Source organism: Myotis yumanensis, unplaced genomic scaffold (genome assembly GCF_028538775.1).
Source record: "Myotis yumanensis isolate MYYU_CA2020_CCGP unplaced genomic scaffold, mMyoYum1.0.hap1 SCAF_9, whole genome shotgun sequence".
Taxonomy (NCBI): domain Eukaryota; kingdom Metazoa; phylum Chordata; class Mammalia; order Chiroptera; family Vespertilionidae; genus Myotis; species Myotis yumanensis.
The window spans coordinates 61,537,727-61,555,404 of NW_027223760.1; the positions used below are offsets into that span (position 1 = coordinate 61,537,727).

General features: G+C 43.8%; 1 protein-coding gene across 2 annotated transcripts in view; it reads left to right on the forward strand.

Moving 5' to 3' along the window:
- Window positions 1-17,678, forward strand: part of CCDC126 (coiled-coil domain containing 126) — a 55,565-nt gene that overhangs the window by 22,393 nt on the left and 15,494 nt on the right. The window contains exon 1 of one of the 2 annotated variants that reach the window (XM_070425159.1): window positions 16,006-16,231. The exons of the other annotated variant lie outside the window; for it this stretch is intronic. The gene's annotated coding sequence lies outside the window, so the exon portion shown is untranslated. Of the gene's footprint in view, window positions 1-16,005; window positions 16,232-17,678 lie in introns of those variants that run through there. 2 annotated transcript variants of the gene reach the window in all.

A 17,678-nucleotide genomic window follows, 5' to 3' on the forward strand; every position in this document is an offset into this window, starting at 1 on the left:
CAGCCGATAAGTAATTCTCTCATCATTGATGTTTCTATTTCTCTCTCCCTCTCCCTTCTTCCTTAAATCAATAACAATATATTTAAAACCAACAACACAACTTTTACCAGCCATGTTTAGCATCCAGTGATGATTCTTGCCTGAACGTAGTGCTATGATGACTGCAAAAAGGGAAATTGGAAGTCAACCTTTACATGGGACTGCACATTTTAATTACCAAAACTGTTTCAGAAGCCTAAAAAGCAGACTTTTTATTATCTAAGAGTGACCAGAAAAGTCTGAAGACTTGCCCTAGATTTCATCCCTTCATAACTGGTTTGAATGGAAAGTGAAGGAAAGAAAGACAATTTTTTCCCAATTATAACATAGTCTCACCTGTTTAGTGTATCAGTCATACTCATATCTAATATGACATAATAATAGTGCCTACTCCATATGTTGTTGAGGAAAGTGAGATAATGCAAATAACATACTAAGTACCTTCTGGTACACACAGCCCTTGGCATTGTGACTTTGCTACTTCTCTGAACAAGAAGTAGAGTCTATTTACGGTCTCCTTTACTCTGAGCTGGACTGTTTTTTGTTTTGGCGAATAGAATGTGGCAGAACTGTCCTCGTGGGGGTTCTTAGCCTGGGCCTGTGGGGGCCTTGCAGCTGCTGCTCTCTTTCTTGTTCTGACATTGTTGGAAAAATAGTCTAGACCTCTTGGGGACAAAAGGACCATCTGGAGAGATCTGAAGCTGATAGCTAGGATAGCCATTAGACATGTGAGTGAGGCCATCTTAGACCACCCAGCGCCAGTCAAGTTGCCAGATGATTGCAGCTGTGTAAGTGATTCCCAGTAGGACCAGCAGAAGAATCACACAGTTGAGCTTAGTTCAAATTGTTGACCCTCAGAATTGATGAACCTTGGGAAACAGAAATGGAGGGGCATGTGATGGAATGAAAAATTATTATCTCTGAGAGTATGGTCTTAAAGGATAAGATTCAGGTCAAGAGGTGAGTGGGCAAGGAAGTAAGATTTTTTTTTCAGTGTCCTGACCAGAATGGAACTGGTGATCTTTCAGTACACAGGATGACACTCAACCAATTGAGCCACATAGGCCAGGGCAAGATTTTTTAAAAAAAATATATTTTATTGATTTTTTACAGAGAGGAAAGGAGAGGGATAGAGAGTTAGAAACACTGATGAGAGAGAAACATTGATCAGCTGCCTCCTGCACACTCCCCACTGGGGATGTGCCCGCAACCAAGGTACATGCCCTTGACCAGAATTGAACCCGGGACCCTTCAGTCTGCAGGCCGACGCTCTATCCACTGAGCCAAACCCATCAGGCAAGATTTTATTTTAATTTATAAGAACTTCAAGCAGATTTTCCCTAAGATGAGACAAACCTCCCTTGAAAATTGTGAGTTTACTAACACTAGAAGAATATTTTTTTTGAAAAGGCTGGATGGGCCAGCCAGTGTGGCTCAGTGGTTGAGTATCCACCTATGAACTAGGATGTCACAGTTAAATTCCCTGTCCAGCCACATGCCTGGGTTGCAGGCTCAATCCCCAGGATGGGGTGTGCAGGAGGCAGCTGATCAATAATTCTCTCTCATCATTGATGTTTCTATCTCTCTCCCCCCTCTCACTTCTTCTCTGAAATCAATAAAAAATATGTTTTTTTAAAAAGCTGGATGGATTTTAGACATCAAGAATGGATGGATTCAAGCCTCATATGGTTTCCTTTCACACTTACAGTTCTTGGATTCTGAGAAAACTTCTCTGTAACATCAGTTTGGCCTGGCAGTTCTGAAAATACTTTCCTTTTAGTATTCACTATAGTAACAATTTTAACAGTTTTCTACAAGTTTATGGCAACAAAGATGATTCATTGCAAACATCTGTCAAAGCTATTGCTTTATGTCCTTTTGGTTTATGCAGAGTTTGAGCTTCTGAACAAACTCCTGTCTTCTGAGTCTCTTTGAATTTTATAAATTATAATATATTTATAAATTGTAAGACTCACATGTTAACATCTCTGAAATCAGGATGTGTGTCCATTCGCCATCATCTAGGTGGCAATTACAACATAGCAGTAATTATCAATCCTATATAATAAAAGGGTAATATGCAAATTGACCCTAACAGCAGAATGACCAGTCGCTGTGACACACACTGACCACCAGGGGGCAGACGTTCAACCCAGGAGTGGCCCCCTGGTGGTCAGTGCATTCCCACAGCGGGAGCGCCACTCAGCTGCTGCGAGTGCAGCAGCAGTGGCGGGAGCCTCTCCCGCCTCCACGGCAGCGTTAAGGATGTCCGACTGTCGGAGATCCCCTGAGGGCTCCCGGACTGCCAGAGGGATGTCTGACTGCCAGCTTAGGCCTGATCCCCCAGGTAGCAGGCCTAAGCCAGCAGGTGGACATCCCCCGAGGGTCCCAGACTTCGAGAGGACACAAGTTGGGCTGAGAAACCTCCTCCCCGCCCCCCCCCCCCCCCCCAGTGCATGAATTTTCAGGCACCAGGCCTCTAGTATATATATAAAAGCCTAAGCGACCAGCCAACCCACCGACAGTTTAACCAGCCGACCGGTAGGTAGCTATGACGTGCACTGACCACTGGGGGCAGACACTCAACATAGGAGTTGCTGAACTGTGGTGACATGGCAGCTTTGGTTCTCCGGTTCTCTGGTGATGCACCTGGAACCAGAGAGGAAGGAGCCTGATTCCAGGGTGTGTCACCTGAGAACTGCCCTCTTGCAGTCCAGAACCCCTCGGGGGATATCGGAGAGCCGATTTCAGCCGGATCTCCACAGGCCAGGCCAAGGGACCCCACCGTGTGCACTGGTCCTCTAGCCCAGCGGTTCTCAACCTGTGGGTCGCGACCCCTTTAGGGGTCGAATGACCCTTTCACAGGGGTTGCCTAAGACCATCGGAAAACACATATATAATTACATATTGTTTTTGTGATTAATCACTATGCTTTAATTATGTTCAATTTGTAACAATGAAAATACATCCTGCATAACAAATATTTACATTATGATTCATAACAGTAGCAAAATTACAGTTATGAAGTAGCAACGAAAATAATTTTATAGTTGGGGGTCACCACAACATGAGGAACTGTATTAAAGGGTTGTGGCATTAGGAAGGTTGAGAACCACTGCTCTAGCCCATTGGCTCCCCACTTTGGGTCTGGCTCCCCACTGGGCCTCTGGCTTATTGTAGAGGTTGTGGGTCTGGCCATCACAGAAACTTTTTGACTCCATTAGCTAAATGATGAGATGTGCAGGACCTACTGGCTGGCCTGACATCTGGTGCCCATACTGGCCCATCCACTTAATATTTCCAGTGGAGGCAGCAAATTTTCCCGTTACCACTCTCAGCTGGGAAACCTGCCCTGCCGCTGCTTCCCTCCTTGTGGGCAGACAGTAGTGCCAGCAGGCAACCTCCTGGGAGATAAGGAGGCGAAGGAGCAGCTCAGGTGGGAAGAAAGAGGTTCCTGCCGCCACAGGACTCCGCCTGGGAGGAAGGGCCTGGGCGGGAGCCTGACACTGAGCAGGGCCCTGCCCTAGGCCAACTAGATTCCAGGCTAAGTAAATCCTGTTTGCTAAATAATTGCATTTTGCAGCTAAATGCTCACAAGTTTTCAGTTACCGCCAACCTTAGGGTAAAGTGAAATGAAAGAAGCAAGACAGATACAGAGAGAAAGTGACATAATGTTGGGAGAAGAGAGGAGGGAGCCCGATTCCAGGGTGCGTCACCTGAGAACCGCCCTCTCACAATCCGGGACCCCTCAGGGGATGTTGAAGAGCTGGTTTCAGCCCGATCCCTGCAGGCCAGGCTGAGGGACCCTACCAGTGCACAAATTCGTGCACCAGGCCTCTAGTCTTGTATAATAAAAGCCTAATATGCTAAGTGTACAGTCATCCGTTCGGCTGTTCAACCAATCAAAGTGTAATATGCTAATGATATGCTAAGGCAGCTCAAGTGCTTGCTATGACGTGCACTGACCACCAGGGGGAAAGATGCTCCGACCAGTAGGTTAGCTTGCTGCTGATGTCCGGCTGATTGGGACTGAGCAAGAGGGGCCGGACATGCCCTGGAGCCCTCCTGTGGTCCCTCCTCAGCTGGCCAACCTCCTGCATCCCTCCCCAGCCCCGATCGTGCACTGGTGGGCTTCCTCGGCCTGGCCTGCACCCTCTCACAATCTGGGACCCCTCAGAGGATGTTGGAGAGCTGGTTTTGGCCCCACTAATTCGTGCACCGGGCCTCTAGTCTATAATATGGACATAGCTGCTCAAATTGTCATTACTTCAACTGAGTTAAATGCACTATTGGGACTACACGTGCTGCATATAAATAATGTTCAGAATGACTTACAGAATGGATGTCAATAGCTTGGTAGGAAATCCCAGAAATAACTCGTTTAAGCAATGCTTTACCACCAACATCCTTGATGGCATGAGGATGAGATTGTGTAGAAAAATTCAAAGTTATAGAAAAGCATTGTATCAGAGTTTAATTAGAAGTGATTTTCTTTCATTGCAATTTATAAAATAATGATGTACTTTATAATTGGTGAAATACAGCATTTTTTTTTAAATTCTCACTTGAGGATATGTTTTTTTAAAAAAAACTGATTTTTAGAGAGAGAGGAAGGGAGAGAGATACAGTAGCTATTAATTTAGCTAACCTGTGTTAGTGCTTACTATGTGTTGGTCAGGCATAGTATGAAGCACTTTACATAGGTCATCTGAGTTTGATCTTCGCTGGAATTCTAGAAGGTAGGAATGTTTATTATCCATGTTTTTACAAATGAGGGAATTGAAGCCCAGAACAATTACTGGGGCTGGGGTTTTGCCCCTAGTAAGGGATGGAGACAAAGCAAATGCAGACAATCTAGCTCTGGAGCAAGTGTTTTTAAGCACTGCATTGAACTGTTTTCCATTAGCAATACATTTTTTTTCTTTTTTTGCCCCATGCTATCTTATTTTGACATATGCTATCTTATTTTGAAATTTCTCTTTTGTATGTTTTGTCTCCCTATATAGACCTTAAGGATCATTAAGTCAAGAATCTCCCCACCTCACCTCACATTTGGATTTTGAACACCCTGGCATTGTGCCCAGTGTATGCTTATTAAATATCCTAAGACCGACATTGTTTTTCACTCTGTGTTCAGACGTGGTCCTAGGTTACAGCCTTCCTCAGGGGGCTGTGTTAGGGCTGATTCTGATTGCAAGAAACAGAAACGATAGTAGAATTTTGTCCTTTTTTGGTAGTTGAGTATCCAAGGCCTTTCTACTTGGGAAAACTATCATTAGATGGCAGCTTTTGGGGAGACTGCTGTGTTCCTACCCTTGGTTGGCCCCGAAGGGAGTTCCTTCCTCCCCTCCCCTTTGCAGCTGGAGCACTGGCAGGTGGCCTCAGGCTTGCCCTTTCAGCCTCTCCCACCTGGGCTGTCAGTGTGGAGCAAATGGTGCAAAGGTAAAGAGATCCCTAACCAGTTAACTGCCATACGTCCAAAACAGAAACCATCCCCACACGCCATGATATTTTTGAATTTAATTGCTTCGATAGATGCTTATGGCATACAGAGGGTTAAGATTCATTGCATGTACCTGCAGAGGCTACCAGTGTCACATTGGAGCAGTGGAGGTGTTCTGGCCAGACTACTCTTTTAAAAGATAGTTGTGGGTTGGCCGACTTGGCTCAGTGATTGAGCGCTGACCTATGAACCAGGAGGTCATGGTTCGATTCCCAGGAAGGGCACATGCCCAGGTTGCGAGCTCGATCCCCAGTGTGGGGCATGCAGGAGGCAGCTGATCAATGATTCTCTCTCATCATTGATGTTTCTATCTCTCTCTCCCTCTCCCTTCCTCTCTAAAAAATCAATAAAAATATATTAATAAAATAAAGGATAATTGTGGAAACACTGGACATTCCAATGATTCTCAAATTCCTATTCATCTTCTCAGATGGGTTCTATAGCCTCTTATAGATTCATTGCACCCCTGACATATTTCCTTATTTTTTTCTTATTAAGATAATGTGTCAGTTTTTGTTGCCCGCAATCAAGAAATCCAACCAAAAAGAAAAAAGAGAAAGAAATCCGACTGGTATCTTCGATCAAGATGACTTCAGGCAAGGCAAATTTATTATAGGGATACGGAGTGTCTCATGAAACTCATTTCAGATAGACCTTCTCTGAACACCCTGAGAACTATAACATAGTTCTCATTTCCTTTGCTACTTGCCATCCACTTGCTTGACTTTTCCACATAGCAAAAATGCTTTCAAAATTATACAAATATCAGCTACTATGTTTTTTCCTCCACAGTTCCTATCGTTTCTACACATTGTATAGAACATTTTGGTTATGAGTTCCCAACAATCATGGTAACAGAAGAATAGGGTTCTAAAGTTAACAATGCCCTTTTATGATTGAACTTTATCCACCACCTAGTCTGAGTTAAGTACATGATCAATATTACCTCACCTTGAATTTCTATAATATTTATCACTGATATCATATTTAGTAATGTCTACATTGCTCTTTAATTACTTTCCTTGTTTGACGTGTTTTCCCAACCTCCTCATAAAATCATGAAGCGTGGGCCTGTTTTGTGCTTGCCATGTGTTCCCCAAGGCACGAGGCATAGAGCTGGGCAGTTGGTACTCCATAAATACTTGTTGATGTAGTGATTGAATAGATAAAGTTATTTGCATGATAACTGAGAGTGTGTGTGCTTTGTTATCACCAGCCATAGGGGCAGAGAGGCAGGAAATGAGAGAGTGTAATTAATGCCAGTCTTTCTCTTCATTCTCTCTCCCCTCACTTTTTGTGGAATCTGAGAGAGATGGTTGACAGGATGTGGGTGGGACTAGATGGCTCTGACAGGGACTAGAGTTTAAAGGCTGCATCTATCTGTTCTGCTAAAGAATTGATCTGAGTAGTGCACAGTGGGGGATGTATTGGAATGTGTTAATTTTATAGAACATGCTAGTGGAACTATGACAGACAAAGCTATTGGGAATATAAGAATTAAATACAATAAAGTTGGGTATTTCTTAGACCAAAATATTAATACAACTCTACACTATATTATATCTTTTCTCTTATTCACAGTGTCATACATCTTAATTGACTAGCTCTCATAATCTGTTCGAGAAAGAGTAAATAGAAAGACATCTATACACTTTTAAACAAATGGGTAAAATAAGACATAGCCAAAGTAAGTGGCTGAATCTTTGGAATTTATCAGAGACAGTTATTAAAAATTGAATCAATTTTATCTAATTTAGAATGTTTTGAGGCTTTAATTTTTAAATCTAGCTCTTTACATGGAAAAAATGTATAGTGATGAGTTTTGAATGCAATAACATTCATCATTTCATTTAGTTTACATGCAGTAAGTATTCTGAATCTTATAATAATGGACAAAATGTAGGTAATTTTTGTGGTTAGGCAAAGTTAGCTAGAAAGATACATGTTTGTACCTTCTGTTTGGCTGCAATCCATGTCACTGAGCATGACCTCATTAAATCTGCTAGGAAATAAAATGGTCATTCTGACCTTAATAATTATGAATGTTCATCTTTGCCTTTTTGCAATTTATGTCTGGGAGTTTGAATGAATAAAATCTGGTTTCTATAAGAAGGTCTAAATTTGAATTGGGCAAGATATGAGTTCCCAGCATCAGAGACAGAGAATTAAAATATCTCTCTTGGATCAAACTCTTTTAAAAAAATTTTAAAAAATCATTTTTATTTTTCAACTAGAGGCCCGATGCATGAAATTCATCCAAGGGGCTCAGCCCTCGCAGCCCTGGCTGCCTTGCAGCCCTGCGGCCCTGCCACCCTTCCCCCCCAACCCCGCCCACTGGTTGTTCCAGAAGAAGGTCATTCTGCCATCTGGTCTAATTAGCATATTAGCTCTTTATTATATAGGATTACAGTTGATGTACAATATTATATTAATTTCAGGTGTATACCGCAGTGATTAGACATTATAAAACTTACTAAGTGATCATCCTGAAAAATCTCATACCCATCTGATACCGTACATAGTTATTAGAATATTATTGACTATATTCCCTATGCTGTACTCTATACCCCCGTGACCAAACTTTTTATTACACTTTTGATTAGGAGCTTTTTCCTGTGATTAGTAGGCTCCTCTTACATTCCCAAACCCCAAAGAAGAGGGGCAGGTCAGGGCCCTCCCTCTCCTAACCTGTCAGACTCCCCCAGACCAAATCCTTTGGACCAATATGTGGAAAAATAGAACTGTCTGTGAAGGCTCAGGCAAATCACAGAAACATATCTATCTATCTTTCTTTTTTTCTTCTTTTCTTTTTTTCCCTTCCTTCTTCCTTCCTTCCTTCCTTCCTTCCTTCCTTCCTTCCTTCCTTCCTTCCTTCCTTCCTTCCTTCCTTCCTTCCTTCTCCTCTCCCTCTTTCTTTCTTTTAAGAATAGTTTATTGATTTTTAGAGAGAGAGGAAGGGAGAAGAGAGAAACATTGATATGAGAGCACATCACACCAATCAGATGCCCCCCCACCGGGATCTACCTCGAAACCCAGGTGTGGGAACCATGAGAGGGTCCCCGGATGGTCAAGGCCAGTAGGAGCACAGAGGCCTTGTTATCAATACACCAGAACAGCCAAAGGCTGCTCTAGGCATGTGCCTAAGCGGGATGTTCAAGGACTCTGAGCCTGGGAATCCTAATCAGGCCAAGATACCATGAGCGAGTGCAAGGACACATGGTACACTGTGCCCTTCAGTAGCCAATATGATTGATGTCACTATTGGCACGAAGCCTTCTTTGTCTAAATAGTGTAAAAGTAGGTTACTGGCCAGCTAGTTGGCTGGAGTAGGCTGAAGTGTGAAGAAGAAGTCTGTTGGAGTATGGAGAGAGAGCAGCTAGGATGGAGTGTGTGAAAAAGTCTGCTATAGAGAGCAACTGGGCAGGAGAGATGGGAGAAGCTGTTGAGCCAGAGAGCTCAGGTACCGCTATGATGTGAGGCGGTGAGTCTAGGAGGCAGCGTGCGGCTGCTCAGATAATAGCGGTGGGTACAGAGACTGATGTTGCTTTCTGGGAAAGATATATGTTCACCAGCCAGTGTCCAGCTGCCTGCCTCTATGGACTTTGCTGTGAAGACTGTTCTTGTCTGACGGCTATATGGCCACTAGCTTCAGCAATAAAGACTCATTCTTATATACCCACAACCTCTCATGGCTTCTCTGTCTAAGACCCAGTGTCTTAGGAGGTCCAGACCCAGGCAGAGGGGCTCAGACCCAAAACCTGTTACTAACGAGCAGAGGATAAAGGAGGAACTTGGACTAAGTTCCCAACAGTATAGTGGTCAGGGTTTGAGAAGGAACCAGCCCTGGCATAGTCAAATGGGAGAATTGAGAAGAATACATGGACTCACAGCCACTCAGAGATACTCAGAGCCAGCCAGACCAGCAGAGCTGTGCGGTGCTCTTGCTTCTGGCTCTGACACCAGGCATATGTCCTGACTGGTAATTCCTCTCAGTACATAGTATGATGCCCAATCAACTGAGCCACACCAGCCAGGTCTCCCTTCATTTCTGACCTGTCTCTCCTTCCTCTGGTTCTTCTCCTATTTTAAACATTCAGGAAAGAGCCACCTCCCCCCACAGGAAAGAGTCACCATTTTCTCACAAGTTTAGTCCAGAGTTCTTTTCAGGGTCTCAGCGAATCTGAACAATATATATTCAGGCCTGAGCAGTGTCATGTTCTGTCTCATAAATAAGAGTAGAAGTAGGTACTTGCTGGGGTCCAATCCCAGCGGTCCAGGGGTCCCCAAAGGTGTGGACGGAGTTGGTGAAGAAGGAATGACACGAAGACAGCCTTCAGTTGATCAGCAGCCTAGTCAGGACCTCTAGCCAGGATCTCCAGCCAAAGTTCTGGTCGGAGTTCTGGTTAGGAGCTGATGAGGATCTGATGAGGATCTGATGTTTATTGTCTTGTTACATCCGTATTTATACCAGCCGATTTTAATCCTGTCAATTTCTATTACAAAGGTTAGGGCGTTCTAATTCCAACTCATTCATCTGTTCGGTTTCTAACACTTTTCCTCAGAGACAACACGATTAACCCTTGGAAAGGCTCTTTTTCTCATTAGCATGATATTACTAGCCTTGTCTTTTAGTAATAAACTACCTTCTCCCCTGTTAGGTTGCTGGCAAGGCATTTTCCTATCTGGGACCTGGTACTAGTTGGGTATGGTTTTTATCTTTGGTTCCAGGAAGGAATGGCTTCAACTCTGATTAAATGTATTTACACAGCTGATTACATTCTTTGGATTCTAGGTCTTCCTTTGACAGACGAGTGGGAGGAGTATGGCAATACATTCCATGGCATCTAAAAAACGGTTTCTAAGTTGTAAAGTACAGTGGGATTTCCTGCCAATCTCTATCAGCGTCAAACAGCACTTATTAAATATCCACGGTGTCCAGAGATTCGTACATGATGTCAGGAGGAAGGTTACTGAGTGCCTTCTACCAGGCTCTTGAAAGAGTATGTAGTGAAGTGTTTATAATCTAAGAGATTGGTTTAACATCAATAAATATTAGATAGTGAAAGAATCTCATAGAGTCATAGACAAAGACATAACCATCTCCTCATCTTAAAAATTTGCATGGCTCCTCAAATTAAGTAAAACTTCCTTAGTTTGGCATTTAAGGCCCCTGCTCTGTCCTACCTTTTCTTTTTCATTTACAGTATCTCTATAGAAGCATTGTCCAATGGAAATACAATGCAAGCACATATGCAATTTTATTTTTTCTTGTAGTCACATTTGAAAAATAAAAAAGTAAATTAATTTTAATAATGTATTTCAGCCCTGACCAGTTTGGCTCAGTGGATAGAGCGTCGGCCTGTGGACTGAAGGGTCCTGGGTTTGATTCCAGTCAAGGGCATGTACCTTGGTTGTGGGCACATCCCCAGTCGGGGGTGTGCAGGAGGCAGCTGGTTGATGTTTCTCATCGATGTTTCTAACTCTCTATCCCTCTCCTTTCCTCTCTGTAAAAAATCAATAAAATATATTAAAAAATAATGTATTTCATTTAACTGAATATATGTAGGGAGCGGCTCTAGAGTTAAGCCTCAGATTGACCTGTGGCAGAGCCACAAACAAGTCCCCACTTAGAAGGCAGAGCCTTCTTAGCTTAACCTTATAGCTAATGGGCTGTGGGAGGTGCAGCAAGTGGTGCCAAAACAAGTGAAACTCACAAGAACATTGTAACTATGTTGACCACTACCTTGTTTTTCTCTGACTATAAAATAAAGCCTCAGCTTGCTGGCTGGATCCTTCTCTGTGGCCTCATCCAGGCACAGGAGATCCACTGAGCCCCAGCTATATTCTCTTTGTCTGTATTTTCTTTACTCCTTCACTGCCCTCCCCTTCAAGCTCACCGAACCCTTGGCTGTGCTGACACAGCACAAATATATAAAAATATTATAATGTTAATATATAATCATTATCTAAAAATGTTAGAAATATTTTAGATTTGTTTTTGTAGGAAACTTAAAACTTGGTGTGTATGTTACAGTTACAGCCCATCTCAAGTCACTCTAGCCACACTGCAAATTCTCAAAAGCCACATGTGGCTAGTGCTGCTGCATTAGACATCGCAGGTGATCTGCACCCAGATTTCCTCATGCTTTGTGCACTTGGCCTTTGTCTCCTTTCCTTTGTGCTCTGCTACCATGCAGACTTTTCCCTGTAGGGCCTAGAACTGAAAAAAAAAAATGCAGTTTGATTCCAGACTTATGCTCTTTTGTTTTTAAATTGGGAAACATAACACATACATGGAAAAGTGTATAAATAATAAATACACAGTCCAATGAATTATTGTAGAGCCCACAACAGTATGACCACTATCCATATCAAGAAATAAGAGATTTGTAGAATTCCAACCCACTGCTTCTTCTTAGTCTCAATCCCCTCTCCTGCTTAGAGGTAGCCATTAACCTTTTTATGGTAACTATTTCCTTGCTTTTTACAGCTTTAACACCTAAGCATGCATTCTTTATTCATGTTTTTGAACTTTATAAAAATGGAGTAGCCCTGGCTGATTAGCTCAGTTGGTTAGAGCATTGTTCCTGATATGCGAAGGTTGTGGGTTGGGTCCCTGATCAGAACATGTACAAGAAACAACCAATGAATGTATAAATAAGTGGAATAACACATCAATGTCTCTCTCTCTTTCTCAAATCAATCAATAAAAAAATTTAAAAATAGAATAAATGTTAGGTTTTTAAGACTCATCTTAAATTGTTGTATGTAGTTTGTTCATTTTGTTATATTCCATTATACAACTATATCACAATTTATCCATTTGTTGCTGATAGAGGAAATTGGGTTGTTTATAATTTTTAGCTACAACCACATTCTTGCACCTACATCTGGGTGCATACGAATGTGGCTTTGTTAGGGCATATACCTGGAAATCACATGCTGTAGCATTTCTTGGCTTGTGTCCAACTTCTATACATATAAAAGCCTAAGCAACCAGTTGACTGGTCGCTATGACACACACTGACCACAAGGGGGCAGATGCTCAATGCAGGAGCTTCCCCCTGGTGGTCAGTGAGTGTGCTCCCACAGTAGGGTGGGAGATGAGTGGGAGCGGGGCCCATCCCTGACGGGCTCCTCCCCAGCTGCCTGCTGCTTCACACACTACTACATCCCTCGGGGGATGTTGGACTCCTGGTTTTGGTCTGATTGCAGAGATTGGGTCGAAACCGGCAGTCCGACATCCCCTGAGGGGTCCCAGATTGCGAGAGGGTGCAGGCCAGGCTGAGGGACCCCATCGGTGCACGAATCCATGCACCGGGCCTCTAGTTAGTATATAAGGCCAAACAATTTTCAAACTGCTCTATTAATATATTCTCCCTACAGTAAAGTGAAAATTCCCATTGCTCCACTCTTGGGTCAATACTTGTAATTGTGAGTCTTTTTCATTTTAGCCATTCTGTTAGTTGCATAGTATTGTCTTACTATCATTTTAATTTACCCGTTTTCATATGAGATTGATACTTTTTCATGTTTACTGGTTATTTGGATTTCTTCCTCAGTGATGTGCCTGTTTAAATATTTTCTTTATGTTTGTGGTACTTTATATATTCTTAGTTATATATGCTGTACATTTGTTTCAGGTTTATTGAGAGATAATTGACATAGAGCTCTGTATAAGTGTAAGGTGTACAGCAATAATGCTGTAAATTTTTTATTCAACTCTGAGGCTTGCTTTTTAACTCTTTTAATGGTGTCATTTGATCAAAGTAACTCTTGCCCTGGCCGGTTTGGCTCAGTGGATAGAGTGTCGGCCTGCGGACTGAAGGGTCCCAGGTTTGATTCCGGTCATGGGCATGTACCTTGGTTGCTGGCACATCCCCAGTGGGGGGTGTGCAGGAGTCAGCTGATCGATGTTTCTCTCTCATCGATGTTTCTAACTCTCTATCCCTCTTCCTTCTTCTCTGTAAAAAATCAATAAAAATCTATTTAAAAAAGTAACTCTTAAATATTAATGTAGTCATATTTATCATTTCTTCTACTATATAGTGCTTTTTGGATTAGTTTAAAAGTCTGTCCCCGACTCTTGAGGTCATGGACATATGCTCCAATTTTATCTTCTAAGCTTTATTGTTTTGCCTTTCAAATTTATGAATATTTCCCTAGCTGGTTTGGCTCACTGGATAGAGTGTCAGCCTGCATACTGAAGGGTCCCAGGTTCGATTCTGGTCAAGGGCACGTACCTCCATTGCAAGCTTGATCCTCAGGTTTAGTTGGTGTGTGTGTGAGAGACAACCAATTGATGTGTCTTTCTTACATCTCTCTCTCTCTCTCTCTCTCTCTCTCTCTCTCTCTCTCTCTCCCTCCTTTCCACTCTCTCTAAAAATCAATGGAAAAATATCCTCAGGAGAGGATTAAGAAAAAAAATTATGAGTATTATCCGCCTGGAATTGATTTTTGTGTGTAATTTTAAAAACTCATTTTAATTTTTTTCTTCCAAATGGAAATCTATTTGTCTTAGCACCAATTATTGAAGCCCATTATAGAAACCCATTCTTTAGGCATTTCTCTGCATCATCACCATGGCAACATAAATCACATTTCCAAGTGCAATCTTCTGGATTCTATTCAGTTCCATTGGTATATTTGTCTATCTTTGATCCACTAACACACTGCCTTAATTATTAGGGCTCTATAATAAAGCTTGATATCTATCTTCCTTCTCTTTCTTTCACTATTCTTCCTCATTAATGATGGTGTTTGCTCTTTCATAAAATTTTAAATTGATTTGTTAAATTTTTCTGTCACACACACACAAACCTATTGAGATTTTATTTGAAATTGCACTGGATTTACAGATAAATTTGGGAAGACATGACATCTTTCAGTATTGATGTTTTCAATCTGTGAACCTATTATCTCTTATTTGTTCAGGTCTTCTTCAATGTTTCAAAAAATGTTTTCTTCATACAGGTTTTGCATTTCTTTGCTTTATTCCTAGGTATTTGATATTTGTTTTAAGCTATTGTAAGTGGTATCTTTTTTATTTTTTGTTTTTATTTATTTTTTTATTGATTTCAGACAGGAAGGGAGAGGGAGATAGAAACATCAATGATGAGAGAGAATCATCGATCGGCTTCCTCCTACACGCCCCCTACTGGGGATCAAGTCTACAACCCCAGCATGTGCCATTGTTCGGAATCAAACCCGCGACCCTTGAGTTCACAGGCCTACACTCTACCCACTGAGCCAAGCTGGCTAGGTGTAAGCGGTATCTTTAAAAAATGGAAATTGTTTTTCCTAGAATATAGAAATATTTTTTAAAGTATATTTTTATTGATGTCAGACAGGGAGAGAGAGCTGGAAACATCAGTGATGAGAGAAAATCACTGATTGGCTGCCTCCTGCAGGTGCCATATTGGGGATCTAGTCTACAACCCAGGCATATGCCCAGACCGGGAATTGAATTATGACCTACTGATTCTAGGTCTATACTGAACCACTGAGCCATGCTGGCCGGGCGAAATCATATTTAAAAAAATCATATTTAGTCCTAGTCGGTTTGGCTCAGTGGTTGGAGCCTCAGCCTGAGGACTGATCGGTTGCAGGCTCCAGACGTGCAGCAACCAAATGATGTGTTTCCTTCACATTGCTTTTTCTCTCTGACTCTCTTCCTCCCTTCCACTCTCTTTAAAAAGCAATGGAAAAAATAGCCTCGGATGAGGATTAACAACAACAACAAAATAAATAAATAAATAAATAAATAAAAGATTTATTAACCCTGTTAAATTTATTAGTTTTGTCGATTCATCTGTAGATTCTTTCGGATTTGCCACACACATAATTTTATCACCTGTGAAGAATAACGGTTTTGTTTCTTCCTAATAAACCTTTTACTTTTCTTGCCTTACTCCACTGGCTAAGGACATTCAGGGACAATATATGTAGCGCACTTTTTTTTAAAAAAAGATATTTTTATTGATTTCAGAGAGGAAGGGAGAGGGAGAGAAACATCAATGATGCAAGGGAATCATTGATTGGCTTCCTCCTGCACACCCCACACGGGATGGAGCCCACAACCCGGTCAGGTTCCTAGGTGGATGCTCAACCACTGAGCCACGCCGCCGGGCTGTAGCTCACTTTTAATCACTACAAAGTCCTTTTGCCTCAAACCAACAGCTTTGGAATTGTTGGTTCCCTGCTGCAGGGTCAGGAGTAAAAAGCCTACACTCCTTTCCCAGCAACTGCAGAGACAAAGGCAGAGTACGCCTCTCTAAACCTTCTTCCAATCCGGAAGAAGGAGCGGGCCGGCCCTCCGGTTGCCACGCAACGGCGTCGTCCTGACCCGAAGTCGGTGCCTGCGGGCTCGGGGCACGTGCCGCCTCTTTTGCATTCTGGGACTACAACTCCCACAATGCCGCGCGACGCGGGCCGCTCGCCTCCGAAGAGGGGGAAGGGCCCGGCCGGCGGGAGGCGGAGCGGAAGCGGAGTGCGAGGGACGAGCAGAGTAGAATCTCCACAAGCTGGAAACCAACCTCGCCGCCGCTTCCCAGTCGCGTCCTGTCTTCATCCCGACCTGGAGGCTGCTTCACTAGCGCGGGACGCCGCTGACGCCCTCGAATCGGCTTTCGCCGCGCCGCCCGGGAGCCTGCTGGCGGCGGCGTCGGTGACAAGTAGCCCACAGGCAAGGTAATGGGGAGGGGGCAGAGGGAAGCCGGGGTGGAGGCGTCCCAGCCGGCCCGGCCCGCGTCGCTCGCTCGCGGCACCCCTCCGGCGGCGGCCGCCCCTGCTCCGTTGTGCCCCGCCCCCCGCCGCACCCCGGTCGCTGCCGCGGGGCGTCGGAGGAGACCTGGCTCGGGGACCCGCGGCGGCGGCGGCGAGGGGTCAGGCTGGGGAAAGGGGGTGCGCGGCTCTTTGTCCCCCCCGCCCCTCCGGGTCTGACAGCGCGGGGAACCGAGCGTGGCTCTGGCTGCGTGGTCCGAGCGGGGCGGGCTGGGTCCCGCGGCCGCCCGCGCGGGGTGCGCGGACCTGAGCTGCAGGGATGGAGCGGACGCCGCAGCCGCGCTCACTTCTCTTTCTGTGTTTTGACAGCGGGGCTCTGTTCTACTCGGTCGAGGTCAGAAACATTCACATCTATAAGAAGTGTTTGAGTTTATTTGAGCCAAACTGAGGTTAATTGTCGGGGAGCAACATCTCAACAGATGGATAAAATGCCCAGGGCCGTGGCAGTTTTGCCACTTATTTCACATATCAGAACCCAAGGGTAAAACCGGAGGGGGTTACCTGAAATCCATTGGTGATAGATGAGGGAGATGGGAGGAAGCAAAGCAGTGAGATCTGAGATTGGAAAAAAAGTAAAATGGGTGAACACCTACTTTTATGCTGGTGGTATGGGATAGTTAAAACAATTAACAGATAACGAGAACAGTGAAGGGTTCTGTGCTCTGTGCTCTGGTGCAGTGATTGTACCCGAGGGCTCTGGAAAAAAGGACATCACCATGACATTCCAAAGGTATGTTCATGCAAAAAGACCATAGACAGGCTCGGTTAAGGGAAAGATTGACCTTTGTCAGGGAAGATACCCGCCGAGGACAGGGCTGCCCTTGCTGTTAGTTAGGAAGTTTTCATGTCAGACCATCGCTGAGTTTGTCAGGTTCACCATGCTGGTTTCCCCCCAGCTGCTCAGATTTAGTGTGTGGCCCCTTTTGCTTCCACAACTTTGAGAGATAAAAGTCAAGTGCCCCCCAACCCCTGTTTAAACTGTCACAAATAATTTTACTTATTTTTTTGTTACTCCTCACCCGAGGATATTTTCCCATGGATTTTTAAAATATATTTTTAAAATATATTTTATTGATTTTTCACAGAAAGGAAGGGAGAGGGATAGAGAGTTAGAAACATTGATCAGCTGCCTCCTGCATACTCCCCACTGGGGATGTGCCCACAACCAAGGTACATGCCCTTGACCGGAATTGAATCCAGGACCCTTGAGTCCGCAGGCCGGCTATCCGCTGAGCAATACCAGTTAGGCAGTTAGGGCCCCATTGATTTTTTTAGAGAGAGTGGAAGGCGGGGGAGAGACAGCGAGGAGCATCAATGTGTTTCACACTTATTGGTTGCCTCCAGCACGCATCCC